General features: G+C 43.1%; 1 long non-coding RNA gene across 2 annotated transcripts in view; it reads right to left on the reverse strand.

The window, feature by feature from the left end:
• The window catches only part of LOC122155279, a 34013-nt gene extending 15749 nt beyond the window's left edge, over nucleotides 1-18264 (reverse strand). For both annotated transcript variants that reach the window (XR_006167208.1, XR_006167209.1), the window contains exons 1-2: nucleotides 18225-18264; nucleotides 16998-17201 (exon numbers count right to left, since the gene is read on the reverse strand). This is a non-coding gene — a long non-coding RNA (uncharacterized LOC122155279). The remainder of the gene's footprint in view (nucleotides 1-16997; nucleotides 17202-18224) is intronic.
• Nucleotides 18265-18430: the final 166 nt, after the last annotated feature.

The raw sequence follows: 18430 nt of genomic DNA on the forward strand, positions 1-18430 counted from the left end.
AGCCTTATGAGAAAGAAAATAACCTTTTGGAATCCGAACCAAAAGAAAAATACATGGTTTTTGCCATAAGTTGACATAATTTGGCTGTCTTATTAATCTTCATAAATCAAGTTCTACAAACAGATTAGCAACATGATTCTGCTGGTAAAGGGAGTCTGCAATATACCTGACAAGCATCCGATCTAGACACCTGTGTTTTCAATGCCTTCTTAATTACAAATTCAGTTTTTCATGCCTTCAAATACATGAGCTGTAGCTGGGAGGCATTCTGCCAGCGCTGGGGGCAAACTGTCAGAAGTGACAGCATGACTTCAGCTGTACCTGCAGAAATCCACATATGCAACCACACCTACATCTTTCTTTCACAGTGCAGGTGATGAAATTGAAAAATGCATAACTTGGCTTGTTCTCAGGCTGGACCTGAATGCAGGAGACTGAATTTTAAAAGATGAAGGCAGGAAGCGCTACCAAACCAGACTCAGGCTTTAGGCGTAGGCTATGAGATGGCCCACTCATAATTTTGCTTTCTCCAAAGATCCCACAACCATTTCGTAAGGAGCCATTTTCTCAAGGTCTTATGAATATAATTGCCAGAGTTTTGTGCTGTGACGCTGACTCACCCTGGAGGCCAAAACCCCAGAAGCAGAACTGAGGTTGTCCCTAGAATTACAGAATCAAACATCCTGAGTTGGAAGACAGGCACAAATCTCATCCAGTCTGACACCCCTCTCCAAACAGAATCACAGAATCACAGAATTGTAGGGGTTGGAAGGGACCTCCAGAGATCATCAAGTCCAACCCCCTGCCAAAGCAGGTTCCCTACACCAGGTCGCACAGGTAGGCATCCAGGCAGGTCTTGAACATCTCCAGAGAAGGAGACTCCACCACCTCCCTGGGCAGCCTGTTCCAGTGCTCCGTCACCTCACTGTAAAGAAGTTCTTGCGCACATTTGTGTGGAACTTCCTATGCTGCCGTTTCTGGCCATTTCCCCTTGTCCTGTCTCCATTCACCACTGAAAAGAGTCCGGCCTCGCCATTCTGCCCCCCACACCGTATATACTTATAGACCTGGATCAGGTCCCCTTTCAGTCTCCTTTCCTCAAGGCTGAACAGACCCAGTTCACTCAGCCTTTCTTCATAGGAGAGATGCTCCAGGCCCCTCAGCATCTTCGTGGCCCTCTGCGGGACTCTTTCCAAGAGATCCCTGTCGGGGACACTCAAAGCTCTATTTCTGAGAATGTTGTCAAAATGCTCCATGAGCTCTGGCACCTCGGGATTGTATCACAGCCCCGGGCAGCCCGTTCCATGCCCACCGCCCCCTGGTGCACACCCTGTCCCTGATCCCCACCCTCCCTCCCCTGCACAGCTCCATGCCGTTCCCTCAGCCCTGTCGCTGTCACACACAGCAGAGCTCAGCGCTGCCCTCCGCTCCCTGTGAGGAGCTGCAGCCGCCATCAGGCCTCCCCTCAGCTCCTCTGCTCTGGACTGCACAAGCCCAGAGACCTCTGCTGCCCCCCACACACCTTGCCCTCCAGTCCCTTCACCATTTCTGTAGCCCTCCTTTGGATGCTCTCTAATAGTTTTATGTCCTTGTATGGTGGCACCCAAATCTGCACACAGTTCTGGAAGTGAGGCCACAGCAGTGCAGAGCAGAGTGGGACAAGCCCTTTCCTCGACCAGCGAAACACAAAGCAGTTATGTGAACAGAGACAAACATATAACCACTCTTACTGGTCATATCCATTCTGTTATGCAAAAATAGACACAAGGCTGGGATTTAGGCCAAACTCAATCACTTATTACCACAGATGTTTTAATAGCAAACCAGGTGCTGAGAGGTTGGGGAGGACTGCTTATGTTTCCTCTGACCTCATTCACTCTGTACTGCTTAGATTTGGAGACGCAGTACAAGAAATTGTGTGGTGCTTATGCCCTTTTACTCCTCCCCTAAAGGCTCTCAAAAGAAGCAGCCACAACATAAACCAAGGTTAAAATGCCATCCTAGAGATATTTGGCAAAAGTTCTTGGGTTGCTGAGACACTTGTCTTAATTTTACCACCAATTCTAATAGAGCGCTGGGCTGCTTTCTATTTCTATTTAGATTTTAAATCCTCCCTGGATCCTGCTGAAATAATCACTTCCAGAGACAACTTATCGCTAGGTATTACTGAAATACTCCCAAAGAGCACATTTCTTTCTTTCGTATTCTTGGCCTAGGCCAGGTCACAAAAATGGAAGGAATTTTAAACAAAAATTCCCAGAAATTGATACCAAGAATACTTTTCTTTTTGCCCCAAAGTCTCTTCTTCCACAAGTTTAGGGTGAACAAGCCAAGTATGGTTTAGCTTCACCCATGTATCTGTTCTGTTATCCAGGAATAGAGCATGAGGCAATGTGTTATGTAGGTTCACTGCTACATAAGGGGAGTGCAGGTAAGGGGACAGAAATGAGAAAGCATTTGGTGATGTGGAAGGCTGAATAGACTCTCCACTTCCTCAGACACCCAGGGTAAAATCAGGTGGATTGTTACTGGGAATTATCTTGTTTAAAATGTTGGCAGTAGGCTTCTACAATATTTTATTATATCTAATAAATTTTCCACCTGCTACATTTCTAAAGACTTTCCGGTAACTAGTTCCATCCTACTGTCTCCTCCACATCGATTCCAAGGCCAGGGAGCCTCTATGAATTTAAGCACTTCTCCATAGCAGCCTCTCCCAGGGGCTCCTGCCAGCCCTGACCATCCCTCAGAGCCTTCCTCCAGGGCAGAACCCCAGGGATGGCTGGTAACAGCTCCACCACTCATTCTACTCCAGCTCTAAATCCCTGGACCCATAGGTAGGAGCAATCTGTTTCCTCCCCCAGCCCTGTCAAGCACCTGGCTTGTGGCTTGGAATTTTTGCACTGAGCACTTAACCAGAATCTGGAATCATGTATTAAATATTTGTGATACACAGGGAATGAATAAAGAGTAGGTGAGGAAAGATTGTTAACTAACCTCCCTCTCGACCACTGGAAAGAAAGTGGCAAGACTGAGCGAATGATTTTCCTAGACCAGTACCAAAAGCCAGAGTGTTTGAAGTGAACTGGTGGCAAAGGGCTCATTATGAATGTGAGATAAACTTTAATAAAAGAAACATGGAAGATTCTAGCTCTTTAATTTTAGAGTTCAGTCCTGCAGGAATGCTTAGGATTTTATCTTCTTCAGTATTTTAGCAGGATAGACTGTATTTGTAATCAATGGTGGTTTGTGTTCCTTGTAAAGTAGAAGGTGCTTAATTTGTTGAGAAAATTTGTTCTCAGAAAAATGGCTATGTGGTTTTATTTAAAAAAAAAAGAATGTTTTTCTTTGCTTATAGTAAATTATAGTAAATCACACTCAGTAGAGGCAGTTGACATTTCCTCTTTTCCTACCATGTTCTTGAGGTTCCAAGTTTTGACAATATCAGACAGCAGGAAAATGTGCCCAACTCTACTGTTTGAGACACTGGCTGGTAAATTCTCCCTACCTGGAGAAATCAAGGACTCAGTTCTCAGTGCTGGTCTTTGCCACTCTCTTCTAGAGCTCCGTAGAAAGCAGTGAGGCCCTCCACAATTGCAGAGGTTAATCACTTCTGATCTAGATCTCAGGCTTGCATTTCAGACAGTCTGTTTAGAAGGCCAACATAGATGCTCCCAAGAGACTAAAAGTAGCAATGCACTTTTTCTATTCCAAATAGTAGAAAAGGAGCTGCTAAATATTTTTAAGAAATTTAACATTAAAATGACCACTTTTGTGATTATTCTGTGGCATTCTTGCTCTTCCCCAATAAGTAAACTAAGATTTAATATGGATAAAAAAGATTTTACTAGAAAGTGAGTATGAATGGGAAAGTTTAAACCATTTACTGAAGGAAACTTGAACTTCCTATGAAATGGAAACAATTTGAAAGCAGAACATTAAGATCATTCATTGATTATATTCATTGGCCTTAAACATTTTTATTTATGGACAGTTAGAAAAGATGGGAGAGGTGCTAGACATAACCCAGCCACAGTATATAAATTTCCATTATTGATGCTTAAATCCAAGTTATTTTAAAGAGGAGTGCCGCCTTCAGCCCACCTCCTGCTTTTAATAAAAATAGCATTTTCATAGAAAAAGTAATAATGGCTTCCCCTCATTCCTCCAGATTTTGTATTTTGCTATAGACTTCAGTATTGGAGTAGGCACAAGGTACAAGGTGCAACTTCCTAATGATTACTTTCATTCCCAGCCATGGCCGTAAAATCCAACTCTTTTTATATATGTGTATATATATGTGTGTGTGTGTGTGAAGTTTACCATATACCTTTCAACAGTTAGGAGAAAATTCCATGTATTATGGGACAGAGATACACTACATGCACCATGTATGTGATCCAGACATACGAAAGTCAGTGGAAAGACTGATGTTCCTCAGGGGAGAGACCGGGTCAGGCTCCATAGGACTGAAGAAATAAGTTTAGCGTTTCTTCAGCACTAGATGTCATAAATAAAGAAAATATGGTCTACTGTTTTTCTTCAGGAAAATTTCACTTCTTTTTTGGACATCCATCACAAAGCCTCTGAGTGCTTTGTAGGTATTGTGAGAGATTAAGTGTTTCCGGGGTGGGTGAGACAAGTCTTACTGACTTTGATGGTATACATACTGTTTGTCTAACATGTTGAACTGGCTGCAAATGTACAGAGAAAAACGATCCCTCAGGTGATTTCAAAAGGTCCTTCCAACTTCAACTACTGCGCATTTCTGTGTTCTATGGCTCTTGACAAAACTGAAAAATTCTGCACTGTACCAATGAGCAGCAGCTCTTATTGCTGTTGGGGCCACCTTGAGACAGCACTGCATGGGGCCTGCAGTTAAGATGATTTGCTGTTGAAGAAAATGACTGGAGTTAACCAAGCAACATAATCTGTGACCAGTCTTATATCGTGTTCTTGCTGCTGAGCTGTCTGAATGAAATCTAAGTGTAAGTCAAAACACATTTAGGCCTTTCTGCTTTCGAGGTTTGCTTTGTTTGTGTTGCCTAAGTCATAGCATCATGGAGTAGTTGAGGTCAGAAGAGCATTCTGCATCTCTGGTCCAGTTGTCCTGCTCAGAGAATTAACTAGTTGGGTTTTGGATATAATCCAGGATGGAGACTCCACTGCTTCTCTGAGCAATCTGCTACACAGTAAATATAAAATAATAATAAAAAATGTGGTGTATGTTTCTTTGGTTGGTTGGTTGTTGCTTTTTTTTTTAAATTGCAAACTGTGTCCATTGCCTCTTGTCCTGCTTCTATGCTCCACTGATTCTGTCTATTTTACTCTCCCCATCAGGTATTTATGCACACTGACTAAACCCTGCTGTGCCTTCTATTCCCCAGGCTGAACAGCACAAGTACTCTCAGATCTTCCCTGTGTGTCAGACGCTCCGAGTTCTTTATCATCGTCATGTCCCATCATTGGATTCCCTCTCCTGTGTCTTCATGTTTCTCTTGTACTGTGGAGCTCACAACTGAATGCCAGCCGAGACCAGATGTGTCTCAGCAGGGCTGAGACAAGAGGAAGGATCCCCTCCCTTGACCTGCTGGCAGCCTCTGCCTAATGCAGCCCAGGACACTGCTGGACATCTTTGATGCAAAAACACATTGCCAGCTCATGGTTTAAGGACCCCTCAGGTCCTTTTCTGCCAAACGGTTTTCTAGCTGGTAGGTGCCGGTGCCTTGGGTTGTTTTTTCCTCAGAAGACAGATTTTGCATTTTCTTTGCTGAACACCATGAGGTTCCTGTTTGCTCAGTTCTCCAACCTATTCAGGTCCCTCTGGATGGTAAGCACAACTCTCTGGTGTATTGACCATTTGTCCCACTTCTGTGGCACCCTCTAGGATGGAGGATGAAGCTTCACTGAAAAATAAAACGTGAACAACAGCTTTTTGCCAGAAGTCTACAAACTACTTCCCCAGATGTTTTCCTTCACTGGATCTTCTAAGAACACTAGCAAATGCCAGGTGCTTTATCTGTAATTACTGAAAACTGTGTCCTGCTGTCACTTGGCTTGGATGTCCTCTGCCACAGCATCCAGCACCTGCCTTACTGAAATGTTGTTCCTGACCAAACAGTAAACCTGTTCTGGTGTTTTAGCTTATGGCTTCTGTGACTCTTAGGTCTTGTCAGCTCTACCATGCTTAATACCAAGCACCCACAAAATGCAAGATGAATGCAAGTGATAGCCATGTGGGAGCAGAATAATATTGGAGCTGGGATTTGGTTTTGTTCTGACTTGCATGCAGAATTGTTAGTTGAGCCCTGGCACTTGGCAGGGAAGTTGGACAAAAGAAGCTTGCCAAAGGCTTGCTCTTTATGCCTATGGACATTTCTGTGGTGAAACTGCATGCCTGCCAGCCAAGCCGACATGCCCTCACCACTCCTTGCAGAGGCACGCCTGCAGCCTTCTGAGGTGTCCACATCCCAGACTTTGCCCCCAGCACCTCTGTCCTTGTTTTTGCTCTGGGACACTGAGTGCCTTGGAGCATTATGGAGTCAGCGATCATCCAAAAATGTCTTTTTGGCATTCTGTTGGAGGCATTTTGCATGAGTTTACATTACATAAGGAATTTATAGCAGAAAAATCATGAATAAATTCTTCATGGAAATGCATTTTTCTAGCCCTTGTCTCCTCTCATTACCTCTGATTAACGTAGATTGGGAGATACTTTGGAAAAGTCAGAGCACAGTAATGAATGGATTCATATCCTAGTTTCTGTCTCTAACAATGAACACCTACACTTGAAATTATCCTTGAAATGTGTAAAAGCCAACTGCACAATGGGAATTTTACTCAGAAGCACAGAAGGATCTCTGCTAGGGGCATCATGGAATACTCTGCAAAAGAGAAATAAAGGACAAAGGCACACTACAGAGTTTCTTATCTCTGTGAGGTACCATGGCTGTTGGAAAGCAAGGGGACATCCTCCTTTGGGATCTGACAGATCCTTTGGGATTTCATGATCTGCTCCTTAGTGAGTCAACAGAGTCTGCGGAGTGACAAGGCAGGAGTGAGCTCAGTGCATAGAACTGTACAACTTCAGTGATGGGAAGTAAGTAGCTGGTGTCTTGCTTCATAGTGCTGGACTTTTCACAGTACGACTTACAGCTCACTGCAATCAGAGTCTGAGATGGGGACTTTTTTGGAAGGAATTAGATCCCCATAATGACTATCTGAAAACAGATCCATGCACAGTCCCACAGTGTGCCATAATTCTTCACAGGATAGTTCTGCAGTAGTTTGAGAGAACAATACTCCTCATTTAGCACTGGTCTTCAGTCCAGGTCTTCCAGTACTGCTCAAAACCACACAGAATTCAGCAGCTAGTACAGATGCCAACAGGGAGAACAAAACATGGGGTTGCCTTCTGTGCTGCACTTTTATCCCTGTCTGGGCCTGGTGAGGCTGTGGGATCCATTGTCCTGTGTATAATGGCATGTGCTCAAACGTGGCATGCAAACAGATGTGTGATGCATGAGGCACATCCCAATGGTGAGCATAGCATCCTGTGCTATATAAACTTCTTGAGATTAAACCCTCTTAAGGGTTTACTGTGTGGGAACAGACAAATTAAAAACAGAAACAGAAGCAAAAGTAGCAGCAAATTGTTTCCTAAATATTTGATATGTGCTTCTTGGAATCTCTTCCATTATATTGCTACAGGGTACTTGTACCTCCCAGGGTACCTTCTGAGAACGGAACACCTTAGCTTCCCCCTCACTGCATCCAGTCAGAAAACACCAGCCTGAGTGCTGAACCTGAAGATAGGCATGTACACAACAGTCGTCATTCAGGCCTCTGAGCAGCTTGCTCTTTAGCACTTAAAGCAATGGGGTTGAGACTTCCACATCACATACGTGTTTTTAAAACTACAATCCCAGATTAACTCATGAGGCATGTTGCTCCCACTGAGACACTGCATTTTCTTGGTGAAGTCTTCTGTTCCCATGTGGATAAACCTGTGAATGACTGTTTGGAAAATAAACTAGTGTCATGGAATCATAGAATCATAGAATGGCTTAAGTTGAAAGAGACCTTAAAGATCATCTAGTTCCAACACTCCTGCTGCAGGCAAGGCTGCCACCCACCAGCTCAGGCTGCTCAGGGCCCCATCCAACATGACTTTGAATGCCTCCAGGGACGGGGCACCCACAGCTTCTCTGGGCAGTTGTGTCAGTGCTTCACCACCCTCTGTGTAAAGAATTTCTTCCAACATCCAACCTAAAATCCAACCTGAATTTTTTTAGTTTAAAGTCATTCTCCCTTGTCCTATCACTATCAAACCATGTAAAAATCAGTCTCCCTCCTGCTTACAAGCTCCCTTCAAGTACTTCAATGAGTTTTCCCCTGAGCCTTTTCCTCTCCAAGCTAAACAAGCCCAACTCCCTCAACCATTCTTAATGGGAGAGATGCTCCAGCCCTCTGATCATCTTCCTGGCCCTCCTCTGGACCTGCTCCAACAGTTCCACGTTGTTCCTGTGTTGGTATCCCCAGACCTGGACACAGTGCTCCAGATGGAGCTTAGAAGGGAAAAGTAGATGGGAGACAATCTTGCCCTGCTGGCCACCCCTCTTTTGATGCAGCCCAAGATACTGTTGGCCTTCTGGATGGCAAGAACACACTGCTGACTTGTGTCCAGCTTTTTGTCCATCAAGACCTCCCAGTCTTTCTGCACAGAGCTGTTCTCAATGAGCTCTTCTCCCAGTCAGTACTAACATCTGGCACTGCCTTGATCCAAGTTGAACATCCTGCACTTAGCCTTGTTGAACTTCAGTAGGTTCTCATGGGCCCACTTTGTGAGCATGACGGGGTCCAGCCTGCTCTATTGAGCTAGTACAGCTTTCTTAGAGCATCCTAGAAAAAAAGTAGCAGTAAATCTCAGGCCAAGTGTCATATGAGGTAAGAAAGTCTATCTGACATAATTTCTTTCTTAGAACTTTCAGTGTTGAAAGTCTTCAAACTTTGGTGCTTTGCCAAAATCCACAATCCCCACCACAAAATTAGACGATACCTAAAAAAGAAGTCCCTTTCCAGGAATGACACAAACAGCAAAGAACACAGCAAGAGGAAAAAATATCTTTCAGAAGTGTTCAAGATAGATTAGACATTTAACTTAAAGGATACTGGGGACTTGGCCATATACTTTGGTGAGTCTGAGAGAAATTGTTTTTGTCTGATTATAACTCTCAGACCCGAGTTCTGCTTTCCCCACAACTAATTGTTTCCCAGAAATTACATTATTCTTATTTCATTTTGGTTTCTTTGATACTGAGCTGCCTGAAACAGGAGTCTGAACAGAAGAAAGAACTAAAAAAAAGTTTGAAAAAATGTCTTTTTTCTAGTTACCAAAATTTAGAAATTTACCAAAACTTCTTAAATACAACATTTTCTACTCAGTTGGACCCAGGCAAATTCCAGCCAGCTTGACCAGTCCTCTCCTGGTTGAATTTTACACTGCCCTTTTAGGCCACTTAACCTAAAAGAATCCACTGCGAGAACCACAGTACTGTTTCAGCTCACATTTGCAGTTCATTTGTTCTTTGCTCTGAAGGAGACAAGCTGTTTTTCTTTTCTTTGTTGAAGTTTACTATACTGTGGGCAAAACATCAAAGGGAAAGAGCTGGACGGAGCTGCAGAGCAAGCCCCAAGGAGCACACCGTTACAATGGAACAGTCAATATTTTTCAAATGCTAAAGTTGGGAAATATTTTAAATCTTTTTCTTTCTCCTTTCTACTGGATGTGCAGCTCCACATAGACTGCCTGCATCCTGGAGAAAACTGCAAGTAATGCCCAGTGTAGGACAAGAGGCGGTGGGCACAAGTTAGGGAACAGGAGTTTCCCCTTGAACAGCAGGAAGAACAGTCTGTGCAGGTGACAGAGCACTGGTACAGATGGCCCAGAGGCTGTATCATCTGGACATCTCCAAAAGCTACCTGGACATGGTCCTGGGCCCTCTGCAATGGGTGTGCCTGCCTGAGCAGGAGTTGGGCCTGATGGACCCACAGGTCCCTGCCAATCTCAGCCATTTTGGAATTCTGTGATTTTTTTCAGTGATGTTCTGTAGGTGTGGAAGACAAGGGCACAATGGGAAAACAATCATTTCACTGTTTCACTGAATGCCATGGCATCTTGCTACCCTTTAACACATACAAGACAGCCTCTGAAGGACATGTGTTCATGGAATCATAGAATCATTGAATCATCAGGGTTGGAAAAAAACACTAGGATCATCTAGTTCAGCCACCAACCCATCACCACTGTGCCCACTCACCATGTCCCACAGTGCTACACCTATCCAAACCTCTGCAAACTGTTTGCCAGCGCAAACCACCCTGAAACACTGCTGAAACACTTCTGTGAGAAGTCTGTTCCCTTCTGCCTAGCACAGGTCCAGGCAGAGCCAGGGGCTCTCTCCTGATCACCCAGCCATTGCAGACCATCTTCACCTGCTCCATCTACTTGTGTGTCTGGGAGAACAGTTGTCGGCAGCCAGTGGGCACCATCAGAACAGTTCCCCACCTTCGTGGTAGCTGCTGCGTAAGGGAACACAGAGCAGAACACTTCCAAAAGAACTATTTTTGGGTTGGATGCTCAGCTGATATCAGCTGGCACCACTCAAACAAAGCCAAGAAGAGCTGCCCCCCACAGCGTCAGACCTTGAGGGAAGAAGTAGGTAGGAAGGGAGCAAATACTTCTGTTACTCAGCCAGTCTGAAAAGCAGACTGCACTAGCATTTACTTGAGGAAAACGCCACTCAGATTGTAATTGAGAATATTTGGTTGTAATAATACAAGCATTTTTCTGTGATGACCATACAGCTGATGTTTTGTCCAAAAAAGGCAGCATTCCTTTGGTATCAAGAGGACTTGCTGAGAGTGAAGAGTTAAATATGCTATGGCTAGAGCATAACTGAGGGAGCATATAATGCCTATAATTAAGGAAATAACACTTTCTTTTACAAGACTTTTTTAGTTCTTGTGAGTTGTTAGATTTTAAATAAATTAGGCTGAAGCTCTCCGTGCTGGTTGCTTTATTTCTGCTGAGCTGTCTGGGAAAGATTTAATCAGAAGTTATTAAATCTTTTCCAAAAGATCAATTGGGAAAAGCTGCACTGCTTTGCCTATAACAAAAGAAACAGTCCTGTAATTATATGACTAAGCAGCTGCATGACTTGCTAGGGAAAAGCAGGTACCTAACACAAGAAATGAGTCAGTTAATGTTGACAATAGGGAAGCTTAAAAAAGAGATAAAGAATGGGAGAAGAGGCAAGGACAAACCATCAGCAAGGCTTGTTGGGGCTGAAAACACTGCGAAGATGAAACATGGGTTGCATTAAAGAAACCATGGAGCAGAGGAAATGGACGCTCTGAACCACAATGCTGGGAGGCTGGGAATTAATGGCAAAGACTGTGAGTGGGATGAGGAAGTGTGTCCATGTGTGTGTGCATGTAAATGCATGAGCAAGTGCATACAGGCAGCCCAGTCCTCACAGAGCGGTAGAAGCAAAGTAATGAATTGGGGGAGAAAAAAACAGGACAGAAAGTATCTTGAAGGGAACAAGAAAATTCAGTCAATCTCCTCTTTCAATAACCTTGTAGACGTACAAGTTAGATGGTTAGTTTTCAGCTTATCGCTGCTGAGAAATTTGGTTAGGGAAAGTCAGCAGAGAAGTAGTTAAAGGATAACGAATCTTTTCCAGCCGACTTGAGCAGCTTGCATTGTATTCATTCATTGTTCCTAAAACTGCACAAAAGCGTGACCTCATTTCACCTCTTGTTCTTCCATTTCATTCTGAAACACTGGGAGCCAATACTGTTATTCATATGTACCAAATAAAGAAGCTCTGTTTATGCTGGGACATACAAGTTGTACATCTTCCTATAAATCTTAATTTGTCTGACTCTCAATTTTAAACTATCAGTTGGCACTTAGAGTTGAAATGCACTCAGCATTTTGGTGATGAATTAGGGATGGAGTGTGTAGGTAAAGCTGCATCATGCAGGGCAACCTCCTTTTCAAAAGGACACAAACTTCTTTGCTGACCCACAGAATGCAAGAAATTCCCTGTCGGCCACACACACCAAGTGAACCATCTCAGTCACTGCTTCATTTCCGATGGTGTATAGGAGGAAATGTGAGGTGGGTGGTTATCTGCAGCCCTTTCCCTTAGCACTCAGCATTTACAATGGTTGGATAAGGAGTACTAGAGCATTTTCACAAAATCCTGTGACAGCAAGCTCCAGAGAGTCACTACTCACTGTATAAGCAATTTATTTTCTGTTTTAACCTCATCTTTTGCTGGTTGCTTCCTAGATCCCATATCACAGTCTAGGAAACAAGATGCAAGATTAGTTCAATTAGCACACTCATCACTTTGTAAATCACAATTACATCTCTCCATTGCCTGCTTCTCTTCAGATCCAAGGCCCACCGTTTTCAGTCTGTAAGGTAAGAGCTTCAACCCCTCAACAAGTTTTGCTTCCCTTTTACTCTACTACAAGAACACAGGGTTTTTTGTGTGTTCTTTTTTTTTTTTTTAAAAAAAATAAACATTACACCCTCTGTCCTGTTCCTAATAACTTTCCTAGGAGCTCCAACATTTTATTGACTTCTGCTTGCCATCGCATACTGAGCTGATGATTTCAGACAGCCATCAGCAATGGTTCCAAGATGTCTTTCCTGAGTTATAACTCTTCATTCCAAATTTGGCATAGATCATTTTTTCCCAGATCCTTTGCCCTGTATTTATCTATGTTCAAGTTCATCTGCCATCTCAGCTCAAGTTCAGTTTGGTGAAGTCTAAAGAATTTGAAAGAACTTGCTAACATTTGCAAACTCTGTGACTCCATTTCTTCAGCTGCCATTTCAAAGGGGATGACTTGGTTAACATTCATAACTCCCTAGGAAAAAGAAATCTCTCCAAAATCCCCTTGAAGTCTGAAAGCTGGTTTCTACTTGTCTAACTAAGGAGAGCCATCATGTGTGATTTACAGAGTCAGTAAAGACAACGGAGTTCTGTAAGTCCTGTAAGGAGAAGAGGAAAGGATACTATCTCCATCTGCTTCTTAGCTCCACAGCAAGGAGACTTTGCTTTCTATCGGAGTGCTGGGATTATTCCTGAAAAACATCTGATGTGTAAAATGAACATTCAGACAGATGAATTAAGTAGTTTATGGCGCTAAGATGTTGCTATGTCTAACAAAAAAAGAGGAAAATGTGAGTTCTATCCATTCAGATGAGTTACTTTAGTTATTAGGAGTATTCCTAACTGCACTCCTGGCAGCTTTGCTTATTTAGAAGTTAAGCCCTGGAGAGTGAGTGGAAAGGTTATCCCTTAGGTCAGCATGAAGGGCATTCTGTGGCTGTAGCTCCATCTACTGGTACTGACTGGTGTGATCATAGAATCATAGAATCACTCAGCTTGGAAAAGACCTTAAAGATCACAGAGTCCAACAGTGACCTAACCATACTACCCTAACTAACAACCCTCTGCTAAATCATGCCCCTGAGCACCACATCCAAATGGTTTTTAAACACATCCAGGGATGGGTGACTCAACCACCTCCCTGGGGAGCCTATTCCAGTGCTTAACAACCCTTTCTGTAAAGAAGTTTCCTGATATTCATCCTGATCTCCACACTTGAGTGGGAATCAGCAACATTTCCCTCACAGGTCTTTTTAAAATGAAATTAAATTCACCATTAATTTCTTCTCCTGATATCCTTTCATCCAGCAGAGGCACTTGAGTCTCTGAAGCACCCAACGTGGTGGTACCAAGGAAGTGTTGGTACTGTGGTAATCCATCTTGGGAATTTGATGTAACGTTGTACCTCACAGCTCCAACCCTAGGCCAATCACAGCCTACCAGTCAGGTCCCCTAAAACAATGGGAGCCTACAGGTGCTGGATTTTAAACTTGGAGACTTCATGCTTTCTACTTTCACCAACAATCACCAGGGTTATTTTTCCTTTAATGGCAGCAGCTATTCCAGCAAGAGCTTATCCCAGCAGCAGGATCCTTAGTAGAAAAGACAAATGACAAAAGGCCAAGGAATTTGTAATGCCGTTTATTTCAAAGGTCAGTTCTCTTCAGTGCTGAAGGAAAATTCTGCTCTTCTTTCCATCACTGAAATTACATGTGACTTGACCCCAAGGGAAGTTTCATTTTTATAACTAAAAGCAAAATTTGGCCTCTTGTTTATCATGAGACATCCCTTTTTCTAAGAAAATTTGCTCCAGCTACAACTCGGACTGGTCAACAAAATCATTATTCAGTGTATTTAGTTTTACATTTTAGGTCATTGACTGAAGCTTGCTCTTTGGCCCAGGAACAGCTGTCACTGCTATGGGTCAGGTCAGCCATGCTTCAGCACTCAGATGACACCTCTGTCTACCTACTCCCCTTTTCTGATAATCCATGTTGACCAAGTTGGAGTCATGGAACAGAGTAAGAGAAGAACTACTCTGTCCTTTTTTCAACCCTTAGAGCTAGTACTGAGTTGGGAACACTTCCCCTTCCTCTCTGATCCTGCATTTAGTGTTGGATCATCTGGTGATTATTGACTCTGTCTCTTATTTAAACAGTCCAAGGCTCTAAGCTGGCCCTACAGGTTTCCCACGGCATCACAACCCAGGCCAAGGTATTTACAATCTGCACAACAGGGACAGCAAGGAGTCAAGACTCACACAAGATGCTAGGTTTAATACATGGGACAAGCGTAGTGAAGTGCTATGATCTTAGCTCTCATACAGTCAGTGGGCCGTTCACACAGTTCCTCCATTTGCCTTAAGTTCATGCATTATTTTGGTGGAACCATCTTGAGCCCATCTTGTACCCTTTCACGCATGAGCTGCCTAACAGCAGATTATACCCAAATACACAACACTGGTTTCTGGGTTGTCCAGATCATGCTGTAGCTCCCTCCTTGCCTGCATGTCCAACTTCCTTTCCATAAGCAGGAGATGCCTCTTTTAGTCTTACAATCTCAGAGCTGTGACGTTGCTGAAATGTTCAGCTAGGCCCAAGAGGTTGAAAATATCTCTAGGCCCTTCAATTTGGAAGTAATAAGATCTATGGTATCATTAATTACACTAGTAATTTATTCTACAGTATGCTTTCCTATTCAAAAGTATTTGTGAAGAAAAACTGATACAGTACTTGCACGGACAGAAAAAAGAGGTAGCAAAGTTGTTGGCTTTTTCATTAAAGGAAACAGTTTTTGCCTCTTCAATTTTTTTCAAAAAGCTTACTGAAGCTAAAACAACGCCTGCAACAAAGTAATCATCCCTGGGCACTGTGAGTAGAACTGCCCAAGCACGTAATCAGATCACTAGAAGTCCCAGCGCCATTGTACAGGAAAATAGGGCAGTGTGAGGTCTTGGCTCTGCACTAAGAAGAGTGCAGAAAGATCTTTTTCTTCACAAGGAACCCTCTGGGCTTGCTCTCATCTGCTGTTTATTTTTCCAGATTGTTGGTCCACTGATACGGGTTACACTTTGCTGAGAAGACCAGAAAATGTGTTTGGATGAGATTAAAAGGTCCAGTAGTTCTTTGAAGAATACAATCACTGCTGCAATAAGGTATGAGTCTGCAGCAGTTCTCAGACAAGAGCTGCCTATTTGCAGCCTTTCACAATCAATCTGATCAGTCTGAATTATTCACAATCTCCAGAATCCATATAGATAATTGCAACAATCCCACAGCAACTAAGGTGTAAAAAACATACCTGTCCACAGATGACTTGATCGTTGTGCTTCCTGAAATGCAGCTTTACAAGTCAGTTACCAAGACTCAGCTCAGGTTTCTGATTCAGCTTCAGGTTTTGGGGGTTGGACTCGATGATCTCTGGAGGTCCCTTCCAACCCCTACAATTCTGTGATTCTGTGATTCTGACCTGAAAGGTGCTATGCCCTGACAGACTGGATGCAGTAGTGTTTTGCTAATGCACCAGGATCCTGGTGTTCAGAGATCAGTTTCACAGAACGCAAATAAAAGTGGAGCAAACTGGCTCTCAAAGAGTTTTACACTCTTACTTTTTTTCTTCAAATTCAGACAGGAAAATACCAGTACCTAAAGGGAGCCTATAAATAGGAGGGGAGTCAACTCTTTGAAAGGGTAGATAATAGGGCGAGGGGAAATGGTTTTAAGTCAAGGAAGATTTAGGTTGGATACCAGGGGGAAGTTCTTCACAGAGAGAGCAGTGAGGTGCTGGAACAGGCTGCCCAGAGAGGCTGTGGATGCCCCGTCCCTGGAGGTGTTCAAGGCCAGGTTGGATGGGCCCTGGGCAGCCTGGTCTGGTATTGAACGTGGAGATTGGTGGCCCTGCCTCAGGCGGGGGGTTGGAGCTTCATGATCCTTGAGCTCCCTTCCAACCCTGGCCATTCTGTGATTCTGTGATTATAGGAATGTCAACATTTTTTAAAGTTATAAAGCATTCACTTAGTGATTTGTCAGTGCTTTTTCTTTAACAGTTTATGGAGGACACAGATCTGCACAATCTCTGCCTGGTTCTCACTCTTTCACTTTCTACAGATGTGTTTTTACAGCAGTGTTTTAAAGCAGCCAAACTTTACTCACTTCATAGGTTTTAATCCACACACACAGGTGTGAGAAATCACGATAGACTGATCCTGTACATGTCAGTTGTCACTGCAGGAACTGTGTCACTTTAACTTATTTCTAGATAATTCAGCAAGTCAGTAGAGTTAGGACTTCTGTGAAGCACCCTCTGTGCATCATTTGCTGAACATGTCTGAGCAAAGGTTCAGCTTTGTAAACTGTGTCCTTTCATTTCTCTTCAGCAATAGCCAGTGAACTATTGCTTCTCCTTGCATCCTTTGCAAGCTGTCTCTCCTCAGTGACTACTTATTTACCGGCAGCTACTGAACATTGATATACAAAATAATATGAAATACCATTAAATATTTTCAGATTCTAGAAGATTAGGTACCTGTATGGTATGTTTGATTCTCCTGCACTGTAGCTTCACATTAGATAGAGACATCTGATGAGAACAGCATTTGGTATCTGTAGCCTCATCCCTTTCACCTTGAATTTACTGCAACAGTAAATATCCCTATCTTCTTCCCAGCCCCTTCCATAAGACGTAAGCTTGTGTTCTTCAGTGTCACCAGTCACAGGCTTGGGGGCATTTCTGAACATTTAAGAGAAAAGAATGATATGTGTAAGAATCAGCCCACGCATACCACCTGCAGTAACTATCACAAGGGTTGTGTTACTCTCCTGTAAATATTTGCATAAAGACTTTGCAGCAAGCACACACGTACTATTTGTGAGTCACACCTGTCATTTTCATTATGTATAAGGTAATATCAAATTAATTACTGGTTGTTGGGTCAGGGTTTGTTTTGTTTTTTGTTTTTAAGAATACAACTGCTTCCTTGCTCTGATGCATCTTTCCTTTGGTTTTCCTCAAAGACCATTAAGATTCCTTGCATACTAGCAGACCATTTATGCCCTTGTTAGCCATGAAAGCCACCTCTTCATTACCGTAGTTCTTACCTTTATTTCTTCACTGCCCTTTGTTTGTCTTTGATAGTTAAGAGGGAAAGTTCAGCCTTTCCTCACTACGCAAATAGTTCCCAAGCTTTTCTAACTGCACTCTGCTATCTGGGTTTCTGTAAGTAGATAAAGAGATTTAAACCAAACCCACTAGTCATCATCCTTACACCTCAGGTTCAAACTCAGAGGTAGGTACAAAGACCAACTAAATCTGGTCAGCTTTATAACTGACATCATGTGTCATTCCTTTTCTGTAAGTATAAGCAGGCAAAAAAAAATTAAGACTTCTCCCTCATCATCCCAGTTGGTTGCAGGGGCCGTGGCATGCATACTCTGTGGTGTGCAGCACACATCTAGGCTGCGGGGTGAGGAAGTAACCATATCAAAGTGCTGTGCCCATTTACAGTGTTGTTGAAGCTGACCTTGCATTTTTCCTCAGTAACATTTGTGCAAATCACTAAACAAATCTAACACTAATGAAACTGTGCCTTCTTAAGAAACCTTAGCCTTAATTTTCTATGTGAGGCATCAAGAGCATCTATTTTTAAATGTGCCCTGGAAGTTCATTTTCTGCACAGTTATGAATATGCATTATCTTTGTGCATACATATAAGCACATATATATGAGTTTGCATGGGTGTATGTTTGTACTCACAAGCAGTCTTTCAGAAGAAAGAGCTGGATGTGGCTCTGAGCAGCCTGCTCTAGCTGTAGCTGCCCTTGTTCACTGCAGGGCAGTTGGACTAGATGGCCTTCAGGAGTCTCCCAGCTCAAACGATTCTGAGATTCCGTAGAAGGTCAGACTTGCCACGTAGTGTTTTTGCTATCTTCCAAACAGAGGATTAATAACCAGACTGCTGC

This window comes from Centrocercus urophasianus, unplaced genomic scaffold (assembly GCF_019232065.1).
Source record: "Centrocercus urophasianus isolate 14NV4802_14NV808 unplaced genomic scaffold, USGS_Curo_1.0 seq_11, whole genome shotgun sequence".
Classification (NCBI taxonomy): Eukaryota; Metazoa; Chordata; class Aves; order Galliformes; family Phasianidae; genus Centrocercus; species Centrocercus urophasianus.